Here is a 12,556-nt window from a genome sequence, read left to right on the forward strand (position 1 = left end):
CTAGTTAGTTGTTGGGTTAGTTAGTTGTGGTGAGGGGGTCATTAAATAAAGACCAACCTGCTGTGGGGAAAGGGATGTGAATTGTTGTAAGAAGTTGACAGGATTAAACCTGTGTGAAAGGAGCTATTCTCCTTTGTAACCCTTTTGGGTGTTCTGTTCTGCACTGTAATAAAACAGAGTTTTCTTTCTTCTTGTTGTGTTTGGGAGGGATTATGGGTTTTCTGTTTGGGATCCTAACAGTTTGGTCCGACCTGCCGGATCTAAAAAAACAGAGAGTGAGGAAGAAAAGATGGAACAGAGGATGGCAGCAGTAGAGAAATTTACCAGCGAGCAATTGAAATGGAATGCTGAAATAAGAGCAGAAATTCTGGGGTTGAAAGAAGGCATGCTGGAGTTGAAAGAAATCAAAGAAATGTTGCGGGATCTCAAGAAAGGAGATAGAAGGTCGGAAGGGGAAGAGAGTTCGGTGAATGGTGAGGAAAGAGGGGAGGAACCATCAAGACAGGATAGCCAATGGGAAAAGATGAATGAAGGTAAGATGAAGTCGTGGGGTAGGAGAGTGGAGTTACCGGTTTTTGAGGGCGAGGACCCAATGGGTTGGCTGGCCAGAGCTGTAAAATTCTTTGAGGTGCAGAATGTGACAGCTGGGGAAAGATTAAAACTGGCCTTCATCAGTATGGAGGGAAGCGCCAGTCCTTGGTTCAGTTTTTGGAGAAAGAACTCCAAGAATCCTTCTTGGGAAGAGTTTTCCATGGCGCTGAATAGGAGGTTTGGGGGAAAGGAGAGAAGCTCTGTTTTTGAGAAGCTGGCAAAGATCAAACAGAATGGAAGAATTGATGAATACATTCAAGATTTTGAGCGGTTAGTGTCACAAGCACCCCAGACAGGAGAGGAACAGCTGCTGGGATATTTCTTTGCCGGATTACAGTCCAAGATTCGTAACCAAATCAGACCGCACGACCCCAAAGAATTGATGAGAGCCATGGAGATTGCGCTGGATGTTGAGGAGTCCTTTAGGGAAGAAAAAATTAGCAGTTTTGAGCATAGGAATAATGCGTCTTTTCTGCATTATCAAGGAAGCACCGGGATAACATGCCACACAGATTTGCATAAGGGAAATAGGGGGCCAGTCTCGTCTAGTTTGGCTAGCACAGCAAGGAATGAGTCTTCTTCTTCCAATAGAGAGTTTCGGCCAGGAGAAGGATCCAGAAACAGGGGGTCCAGGACCCTTCCCTATCCCGAATATGTGAGAAGAAGGGAAGAGGGAAGATGTTTCCATTGTGGAGGGGCGTACGGTCCCGGACATCGCTGCCCCGAAAAGAATTTGAGGGTTATCATTTGCGCAGAAGATGAGGAAGACCCTACAAAGGTGAATCATTCTGGGTGGGGACAGATTGAGGAAGATTTGGAAAAAGAACATCAAGGAGCAGTGACCTGATTTCAACCTTGAGGACAAGGTTGTTTTGTCAGAAATGAGTAATGTTAGGCAGGAAAATAAAGACAGCACTGGGAGGGTGTATCATAGAATGAAATTTAAAAATAAGGGTTGAGCGGGCTAGTTAGTTGTTGGGTTAGTTAGTTGTGGTGAGGGGGTCATTAAATAAAGACCAACCTGCTGTGGGGAAGGGGATGTGAATTGTTGTAAGAAGTTGACAGGATTAAACCTGTGTGAAAGGAGCTATTCTCCTTTGTAACCCTTTTGGGTGTTCTGTTCTGCACTGTAATAAAACAGAGTTTTCTTTCTTCTTGTTGTGTTTGGGAGGGATTCTGGGTTTTCTGTTTGGGATCCTAACAGGTATTCAAAATCATACAAATTTTAGTGGATTATTTTGTTAATTCAATGATGGAGGATCATTTAAGAAGATGCATATTGGACCACTCACTAGAACTATGGTGTGAGTAATGGAAGAAGAAGCACAAACTCAAAGGGTTCATCTTTTTTGAAGAATTTTATATTAGTCTTCTTTTCCATATTTCTTGTTTTATAAAATTTGTACAAAGTAGAAATAAAATTTTGGACTTTGTAAAAGTTTTACAACTTAAGACCAACTTAGACGTCTATGAACTCCTCTCAAGACTCCACATGGCGCCATTTTAAGAGTTATAAGTAGGCGTCCTTCATTCTTTCAAGATGCCTCTTCAAGTTCTCTTATGTCACTTGTCTTCTCCTTATAGACGCCTCCTTCATTACTCTTCAAAGTTCCTGGTGCCATTTGTCATCTTTTGATTGGAGAGTTTCTTGAAACAAGGATTGTCACATATCATCATGCTAACCGAGAGGATTTTAAGAAGTAAGTGCTACATGTCACTCCATGAATAGACAAGATTTAGGAGTATAATAGTCATCTTTAGGAGCCTTAACCACTATAAATAAATGTGCTTATCTTGTAATAAATCAAACTTTCAATGAGTATTGAATTGTTGTCCATTTGGTGTTTGCATTCCTCTCTTAGTTTTTTTTTTTTTTTTATCAGCAATGAATTAATGAAATAAAACGGGACACTTCAGGGGTGTCCCAACCCGTATACAAAAAGTGTTCATAGCTTAAGCGTACAACTATATATGACAGAATATACTACATCAGTGAGTACACAACTTAGCTATAAAAACCCCTGCCCCACTTCAGGCGTGATCCACTTGGAGAAACTAAGAAGATGACCACTGCATAATTGCTTCAGAGTTGGATACAAGTCTCCCACCGAAAACCATAGGCACTTTCAGCTTCTTAGACCAGAAAAGCATCATGGACCCCTTCACTTCATACCACATTTTACTAACAGATTTTACCTCCACGTTCAGCACAGTGTCCGTGTTGCACCCTGAGAATTGAGTGTTGCTGCTACGATTACAAAGACCTGCCATAACACATGTGAAAAGGCAAGCAAAGCATTCCTACTTCATGATGCCCCTTGCTGCACCCAAAAACTGTGACACCATCAAAGCCTTTTCACCCATTCGGTCCAAAACCTTGCTTCAGCAAACCAACCTTACAGCATCACCATTCCGCCCCACCCACCTAATGTAGCATTTACTGCATACCGTTCCAGGCCATCCCTACCCCATCCAGCAGCATCAGCTACCCATACTGACACTCCAGTCCAGTACACCATTCACCCCAGTGAGCCCAACGAGTGACCAAAGCCATGTCCATAACCACGTCCAGCATCTAAAACTCCTCCATTCCACCTATAGCTCATAACTGCAACTTTGAGCAAAACACCACCTAAAGATTAGGTCGTGAGCACCAAACTATAAGCAACAAAAGTGTACCCTTTGTAGCTCTTTAAATCCTTCTGTGCACAAGATCATCATCATCAGGACCTCCTAACATTCCTATACCATATATCTTCACTTATAACTCTTAATACAAAGCATTGGGTTTAAGACCCAATCCACAAAAGAGTAGTTGAACTTGTGTGCCTTGTTCTTCATCCATAACCAAGATTTAAGCTGAGCTTGTTGGAACATCTCTTCTGCATCTGCAACCCCTTGTTTGAACACAATCAAGTTCCTATGCTCCCAAATACTCCGTATAATAGCTACCCAAATACCTTTCCAAACCATGTCTTGTTTGTTGCTGGCCTGAGTCAACGTAAAGCTTTCAAAGTGATTTTTTAAGGCATTATGTTGTACAGATAAAATACCAATCCATCTATAGCATAATTCCCACACACGCACAGCCGCATCACACTCTAAAAACAAATGGTGACAAGATTCAGCTTTAGTTAGGCATAAAACGCACAGCGTTGATTCCATCGTCACTCCCCTCCTGTCCAAAGACTCTCTAGTTGGTAATCTGTCCAACAGGGCCCTCCATGCAGTGATCGTGACAGCGGGAAAAGCCTTGGCCTTCCACAATAGTTTAAAGACTTCATTGTGAGTGCCATCACCTCTCTTAGTTAGGCTCGCATATGCTGTTTTTACAGAAAAACACCCCTTTTCATTGATCCCCCACACCCGAATGTCTTGCTCCTGCCTTTTAACATTAGCCCTAGATATGTGCATTGCTAGATCTGTTTCCAACACTGATTCCCACTCGAATCTGGCACGCCTCCACCTTAAATTCCATCGCCATTCTGACCCTTCCCACTCACCTACTTCTTTCACTGTCTGGCCCTGATTACAAGATATAGAATACAGCCTGGGAAATAAGGATTTGAGGTTGGAATTTCCAACCCACACGTCCTCCCAAAATTTTACTTTTTCGCCGGATCCTAGGGTCCATCCCATTTCGGCTTGGAACCATCCGTCTCCTATTCCTTCTGTGCATACTTTATGGAGATCCCTCCACCACCATGACTGTAACTTAAGAGAGGATTGCATAACCTCGCTTCCTCCATCATATTTCGACTCCAAAATGTCCTTCCATCTTCCTTTCTCATCCGAGAGCCAACGCCATCTCCATTTGGCCAATAAAGCATAGTTGAAGTCACGTATGTCTATGATACCCAGTCCTCCCTCCTCTTTTTGGTTTACACACGTTTTTCCAACTTACCCATGATATCGGCCTTTTTTCCTTCCCCCAACCCCACAGGAATCTCCTTTGGATACTAATAATGTTTTTACAGACTGAGACCGGAGCTCTAAACAAAGACAAGTAATATAGGGGTACGGCATTAAGAACAGATTTAATGACACAAATTCGGCCTGCCATTGATAAGAATCTCCCTTTCCACGTGCTAAGCCGAGCTTCTAACTTGTCAATGACTGGCTCCCAAAATTTCTTCCTCCTTGGGTTGCCTCCGACCTCGATCCCAAGATACTTGAAAGGCACTATCATCTGATCACAATTCAATGTCTTCATGTAACATAGGATATTGTTCCTTGGCACATTAATGCCTGCAAGCTTGGATTTATGGAAATTAATCTTAAGACTAGAGGCTATCTCAAACCCTCTGAGAATAGCCTTTAGAGTCACCACATTACTAAAGGAATCCTTGCACAGAAACAAAGTGTCATCAGCAAATTGTAAAATGCTTAACTCGACCTCTTGTCTACCAATCCTAAGGCCGGATAGTAGATTTGCCTTCACTGCTTGCCTTACCAACCCAGCCAATCCTTCCGCAACAATCAGAAAAAGAAAGGGAGCTAGTGGGTCTCCCTGTCTCAACCCTCTCTTAGGTTGAAATTCTTCTGTCGGGCTCCCATTCACTAATACTGAGATAGAGGCACTTTCTAAACAGCCTTGAATCCACCTGATCCACTTTCTATGGAACCTCATCTTATTCAGCATATCATAGAGGAACTCCCATCTAACCGAGTCATAGGCTTTTTCGAAATCCACCTTTAAGCATAGCCCACTTTTCCCACATCTTCTGATGTCCTCAATCACTTCGTTAGCCATTAGCACACTATCTAAAATCCCTCTGTTCTTCAGGAAGGCCGACTGACAATCATCAATAACCGTAGGCAAGACTTTCTTGATCCTTTCAGCCAACACTTTGGATATGATTTTGTACATAGCCCCTACAAGGGAGATTGGTCTGTACTGATCAAGAAAAACAGGATTCCTTACTTTAGGGATAAGCGCAATGAAGGACGCATTGCACCCCTTCGGTATACGCCCTGTTTCATGGAATAAGTTCATAACTTCCATGAAGTCACCCTTCACGAACTCCCACCCCTTCTTTAAGAAATTGAAGTTAAACCCATCAGGTCCTGGGCTTTTTGAGCCTTCACATTGCCACACCGCCTCCCTCACTTCCTTCTCAGTGAATCCCTCTACCAGGCTCAGATTATCTGACATAGATAGGTACTTGAACTCAACTGCATCAAGTCTAACCCGTAGGTCTTTTGTTGCTTTGAACCTATTATCAAACAACCTTCTTGCTTCCGTTCGTACTGTGCTAGGCTCCTCACACCACAGGCCCCCAACCTCAACACCCTTCACTTCATTCCTTTTTCTTCTCCACCTCAGTGTTGAGTAGAAGAACTTTGTACATAAGTCCCCGTTCTTGAACCACCTCACTCTAGCCTTCTGGCGTAAAAGAGAGTCAAGCTTATTATCAATCTCCTTCAGATGACCCACTAAGTCGATCTTTTTCAGTCTCTCACTTTCCACAAAGTTGCCATTACAGTCTTGGCAGTCCAAATCCTCAATCTCTTGTAGAATCCTCTTTTTGTTCGTCTTCATATTGCCAAAAGTGTCCCTGTTCCACACTTTTAAGTCCCCCTTCAACCATTTCAGTTTATCTTTAACCTTCATGAAGCTATTCCCCTGTGCTGGATAAGCCGACCATCTGTCCTTCACCATCTTCATAAAGCCTTTCTCAGACAACCAAGCGTCAATTGTTCTAAAGGGTTTAGGGCCCCAATCCTTATCCACAGATTTTACTACTAATGCATAATGATCGGAGACTTCCCTGTGTTGCACATACTGTTTGCAGCTTGGCCAAATATGCATCCAATCTTCGGATACCAATATTCTGTCAAGCCTACTCTTGGCCATCCCATTGGAACTGAACCATGTGAAATTCTTCCCGACATAAGGTAACTCGATTAGAAGATTGGTGTCAATAAACCGGTTGAAATCTCTTATTTCGCTTGATTGAGACTCCCTTTCCCTTGTGCCTTTCCTTTCACTTAGGCTTCTAACAGCATTGAAATCGCCACAAAAACACCAAATCAAATCTTGATAAGCCAGTTTGATGCGTGTCAGTTCCCCCCACAACACCTTCTTCTCCCTCAGTGAGCATGGGGCATAGACATTTACCACCCCACACCTACAATTAGCTTTAACGTGCAACCCAAAAACGAATATAAACCCCTTCCCCATCACATGACTATCATAGATGAAAACATCTTTGTGCCACATCGAAAGCAAACTTCCTCCCCCATTGTCCCCTTCGTAGTGTAACCATCCAACTTTGTTATCCCCCCAAAGCGAGTAACACTTGGCATCCGAACACTGCATTGCTTTAGTTTCTTGTAAACAAACAAATTCTGCTCCCTCTCTAGATATTAAATGATTCAAATACCTAGCCTTGGTACCACCCCCCATTCCTCTAAGGTTCAGATTTATAATTATCATAGCAGACCTTCCCTATCACCCTCCTTGGCATGTTTCACCTCCTTAGTATCCCTCTCTTCCAAACACACGTATTCTTGGACAACTTCCACTTCATCCCCATGGCAAACAAGCCCTGTTAGTTTTCCCACCTCCCACAATTCTACTGGTTCCGCCCCATTGACTTGTTCACAAAGACGGAAATTGCAATTATTTATGTCACCATCCGAGATTGAGGCAGAAATCTTACCTTCTTGGTGATGTATACCAGGGCCTACCAGGGCTTGTTTCTCACTTAGTCTTGCAGACCACCTCCTTTGGATTGATGCTGAGTCCCCCAGTTCGGTAAGCCCCTTCTCCTTGCGTTGTCTAATCGGGGATTTACGCGGACCTGTGATTCGCGCCATAAGATCCCCTGATTGGTTTCCTTTTCCAGAGTTATCACCTTCCTCGTACCTATAAAGTTCATCTTCTTCCATAATCCCGTATTCGTCCTCCTTCTCACTCGCCGCACCATTCGATGCTTGTGCGCTTCCTCCCCTAGGCTCTTCGGTGTGGGTATGGCATTTTCCGACATCATCTCCTTCGCGTTCGTTCGATTCTGTTCGTGCCCCCTGTTCCCCATACACCTGGGATTCACTTTCTTTCTCTCTCGCGCATATCTCCATATCAGGCCTTGGCCCGTCTTCATAGTCATCAAAAGCTTGGTTCGGTTCTGTTTGTGCCCCCTGTTCCCCACACATCTGGGCATCACTTTCTTCCTCTCTCACGCAGATCTCCATATCGGGCCTTGGCCCATCATCATGGTCATGAGCAACTATGGGGTCCCTCCCAACGCCAAATTGGGCCTCCAACATTCCATCTTGGCCCTGCCCATTACGGTTGACCGAAAAAAAGGTAGACTCGATATCTACAACCACTTTGGCCAGGTTAGCGTCTACAACTATAGGCAGGGGCGCATGCAATAGCAGATAGAAAGCCTATTTCAGCGCCTTCCATAGGCATCCGCGTCGCACACACTTCTTTCGTGCAAGAGAAACAGCCTTTCCTCTGACCATCTCTATTTCCTGTACTTGATATCTCAAAAGCCAGCTTTGACAAGTTTGTTCCCGATTTGCCCCTTACCTTTTCCTCCTCTTCAGCCTCCTCACTTTTTGATCGGAAAGAAACCCGTTCCCATTGCCGGATATTCTCCTCGCAGCTATTGGTCGATAGAGATGTTTCTTCAACATAGGTCTCCGATGACGACACACTATCCGAGGAATCAAAGTTGTTGCACTTACAGATACCTCCATCACCTACTGGTGGCTCCTCCTCCATTACTATATTATACATTATGTCATTGAACTCCATCCGTTTCACCCACCTAGAGCTGCTGCTTCGGAGTGTGCGCACCTGCACTCTAGCAAACTCTAAATTTTCCCAAGATAACGTAGCATCATCGACAGATACCAACGTTGCCTCGTTTCCCACCGCCCTTGCAAAGCCGTCCATGTTCCATAAGGATATAGGCAGCCCGTAACACCTCATCCATACGCACTTATGGTCCACAACAAACTCTGGCGTCCAAGGCTTAACACTACTAAAAACACCATCGAACCACTGTTTGTTCTCTGCTACAAGTGCTTCCAAGTCATCCCCTTCTTTTGGGGTCAGCAAGACAAAGTTGTCCCCCATAAACCTTACTTGTATCCTGTTCAAGCCCCCTTTCAGAAACTCCTCTCCCACCTGTTCGTAACTTAAGGCTCCCTTGAACTGGCCAATACCACTTCTTTCCATCCAAGGTAGAGATTGTTGGAGGGTTTTGGCTTTTGGTTCCTTCCACCTCCCCTGTTGTGAACCTTTCACAGCTTCAGCGAAGGACTTGCTTCCTTGCTTCTCCACCCATACCTCCTTTCCATTCTTCTTCCGGGATGTCCCGTATTCCTTATGTTGTTCCTTCCCTGTCCCCCTATAACTCCCCACTTCTGTGGTCCTCGGGTCTCTTCTCCCACTCCTTTCACCTTCCAGCTGAGGCCTACAATATTTCGGAATGTTGACATAAAGCTTTTTGTTTCCGGCATACAGTTGACAAGCTCACTCTCCAACCTCCTCACATTCTTTACGTCAAAAAATCTCACAAAGCCAAACCTTCTTCCCCATTTATTTAGCCTACGTGATACAAAAACTTCTTTCACTCTGGCCCATCTTTGGAAGATTTTAAACATATCCGTCTCACTGTAGTCGTTTGGAAAGTTAGAGAAGAAAAACGTTGTGAAATCTTGTGATGATCCATGGTCTCCATGCCACTTTCTAGAGTTTGCTCTGCCCTTCTGGCCTTGGTTCTCTCTGCCCCTGGTTCTCTCCATGTATCACTTTCTATGACTGTAAATTAAGGGAACACAACTCACGAGGGCAGAAGCCACAGCATAAACCACCGGAAAGACTGTTTGAGCCGAAATCAATGACCGAAGCCAGCGCAGGTCTCTACCTCTTACTCTCTCTTAGTTTTCTTATCTCTTGCTCTCACTCTCACAGTTGAGAAACCTAGGGAAATTGCTAGAGGGTTGGTCTAACCTTCTTCCTAGCACCATTCTCCTATCATTGCTCACGATTCATACATTTATTTGATATAATTCTTCCACTACCTTCCATATCTTCATGCATAATTCAATTTCAACTGAAGAATTTATTAAGAAGTCAATGAGAACTCCATCATTCAATTTGAATGAATTTGTGTGTACAAATATCATTCACATGAAATAATCTAACCCAAATATGATAACTTTTACTCTTATTTAAAAAGTTTTCGATCTCAACTCACTATAACATTATATTTGATTCTTACAATTCGAAAGACATTCATGTCATTTTTTTAGTTATTGTTCTAATTTTTTTTTCTATAATTTTTTTTGGATTATTTCTCTATATCTAATGTTCTTTGACTTACTACCTTTTTAAATATATATTTTTTAATCATAGCCATGCCATAATCAAATTTGAGTAACATGGTTTGGTTTAGATCCGTTTATGGTTAACAAGTTGAAAATAGATCAATCATAAATTATGAGGAAAACAACAAACAAGAAAAAATAATAAAGTATAATAAAAATAACAGTGTTCAAACATATGTTAAAGGGTAGGAAATTCTTAGTATATGAAAATAATTTAAGTTAATTATATATATATATATATAATATTAATTAAGGTATAAACAAGTTTTTATATGATCATACACAAATTCTTGTCATAAAACATTCATGATTTTAATGTTAATAAATATCATGCTTTCATATATCAAACAAAGCTACTTAATATGAAATAAGTGATATAAATTTAATGGATTAAAGGATTAGAGAAAGGGTGACAAAGCACTATACGCATGCATAAGAAGTTTAGACAAAAAAAAATTAAGAAAAAAGTAGACAGAGTCTACGAGTCTACAAGAAGTATCAAACGCATGCATACAAAGATTAGATGCAATGTACAAGAAACATTATATGCATGCATACGAAGAGTAGGGGTAGTTTACAAAGAGTAGACATGGTTTACAAGAAGCACTAGATGCATACATATAAAGACTAGACATAATGTACAAGAAGTGTCATACACATGCATTTGAAGACTAGACATATTGTACAAGAAGTGTCAGACAAATAAGAAGCTTAGGTGTAGTTTACAAGAAGCATTAGATGTATATGAAGAATATACATGGTCTATGCAAGAGAAAAAGACAACAAATGTTTCTCAAAGAGTAGATGAATATTTGTACAAGACACAAGTGTAAATGAAATAAACAATGCTTACACGTGTGAAAATCAGAAGATGCATTTTGTAAATGTGAAAGTATCTAAAGGTCATGCAAGTTGTCTAACTGATGGACAAATAGAGGTAGTAAATAGATCTCTATCAACTATGCTTAGGTTGATCATGAAAGGAAACCACAAATCTTGGGATGAGTACCTTCCTCATGTAGAGTTTGCATACAATAGATTGGTCTATAAGACTACTAATATTTCTCCATTTGAGGTTGTATATAGTTTTAATCCTTACACTCCTTTGAATTTGTTACCTTTTCCTAATCCAATGAATTTGTGCATAAGGAAGGGGTAACAAAAGTTGAATTTGTTAAGAAAATACATGAAAGAATTAAAAATCAAATACAGAAACAAACTGAAAAATACATCAAGCATAATAATAAAGGGAAGAGAGAGATAGTTTTAAAAGAGGGATACTAGGTGTGGCTGCATCTTATAAATGATAGATTCCCTAGTCAAAGGAAGTCTAAGCTTAGTTCCCGAGTAGATGGTCTTTTCCAAGTCCTAAAGAGAGTCAATAATAATGTGTAACAGTTAGATCTACATGAAGAATATGGAGTACATGTTACTTTTAATGTTATAGATCTAACACATTTTAAGGGTAGCACAAATGATGAGCTAGAGACCTTTGATTTGAGGACAAATCCTTTTCAAGAGGGATCGAAAAGGCCTCTCAGCTCATGACCAACCACTAGAGTTGTGGAAAGGAGAATACAAGAAGATTGGGACTCTACTACTAATGGTAGAGAAACTCTCTTATACATGTTCAAAAGTGCCATGACCTAGTGTAAATTATACATTAGGATTTAAATTTTCTTGCTTAAAAGTATAGTAGGATTTTTGCTTGTTTTTTGTTTGAAGTTAGGGTTAGGTTTCTAAAACCTACCTAGGATATAATTGGGCTTAATTACAACCCACATTAAACCCTATGTAGGTCATTATACCTAATTAGGTCACATGGAGCACACCTTGATCATGCTTGCCTTGTGACTTGATTTAGATGCCTAATTCAAACCTTTTGTATTTAAATTTTCCCACTCTTTTGCTTGTAACTTGGCCGACCCTTTAACCTATAAATTGGGGTTCTTGGCTCATGTTTTAGTAGATCAAATGTATCAGTGTTATGATGTCAAATTGTAAGCCTAAGCACTATTGGAATTGTAGGCCTTAAACAAGAGAGGGGTGAACTGTTAATAAACGTTTTGGGATGGCATTCTCAAGGAGCTCTTCTTGAATGTTTGGTGAAAATGGTGCGGAAGCTAATGGTGAAAGTGGGCAAGGTCCTCCTAGGAGTTGTGGTGACCTTGAAGGTGCATGAAGTGTATGGAAAGAGGGAGGTTCGACCAGCCCCCTTGGTAGATGGTGTAGAGAAGATTAGGTCCTAGAAACTAGGCAAAGGCAATGTATGGCACTCATTAATCTTGAAAATACAAGGTGTAGGCTCCTCTTTTTATAGGCTAAAGAGGACCAGATTTGATGACCTAAATGCTACACAAATGTAAGCCAAATGAAATGTAAAGAAGTGGCACATGGGCCCATGGAGCACATGGGTGCACATGGCTTCACAAAACCGTCCCTAGATTAGTGAAGGCTTCTAGAAACCTTTAGCTAATCAAGGTTAACTCCTCCTTAATTCTAATGTGCAGAAAAATAAACATTTGTCCACATGGTTATGCTCTTTACACCCCAATTAAAGCTAAACTACACTTGATGAGCCTTCACAGAATATGTGCTAGTATGCCACTCTCCCATT

Source organism: Phaseolus vulgaris, chromosome 4 (genome assembly GCF_000499845.2).
Source record: "Phaseolus vulgaris cultivar G19833 chromosome 4, P. vulgaris v2.0, whole genome shotgun sequence".
Classification (NCBI taxonomy): Eukaryota; Viridiplantae; Streptophyta; class Magnoliopsida; order Fabales; family Fabaceae; genus Phaseolus; species Phaseolus vulgaris.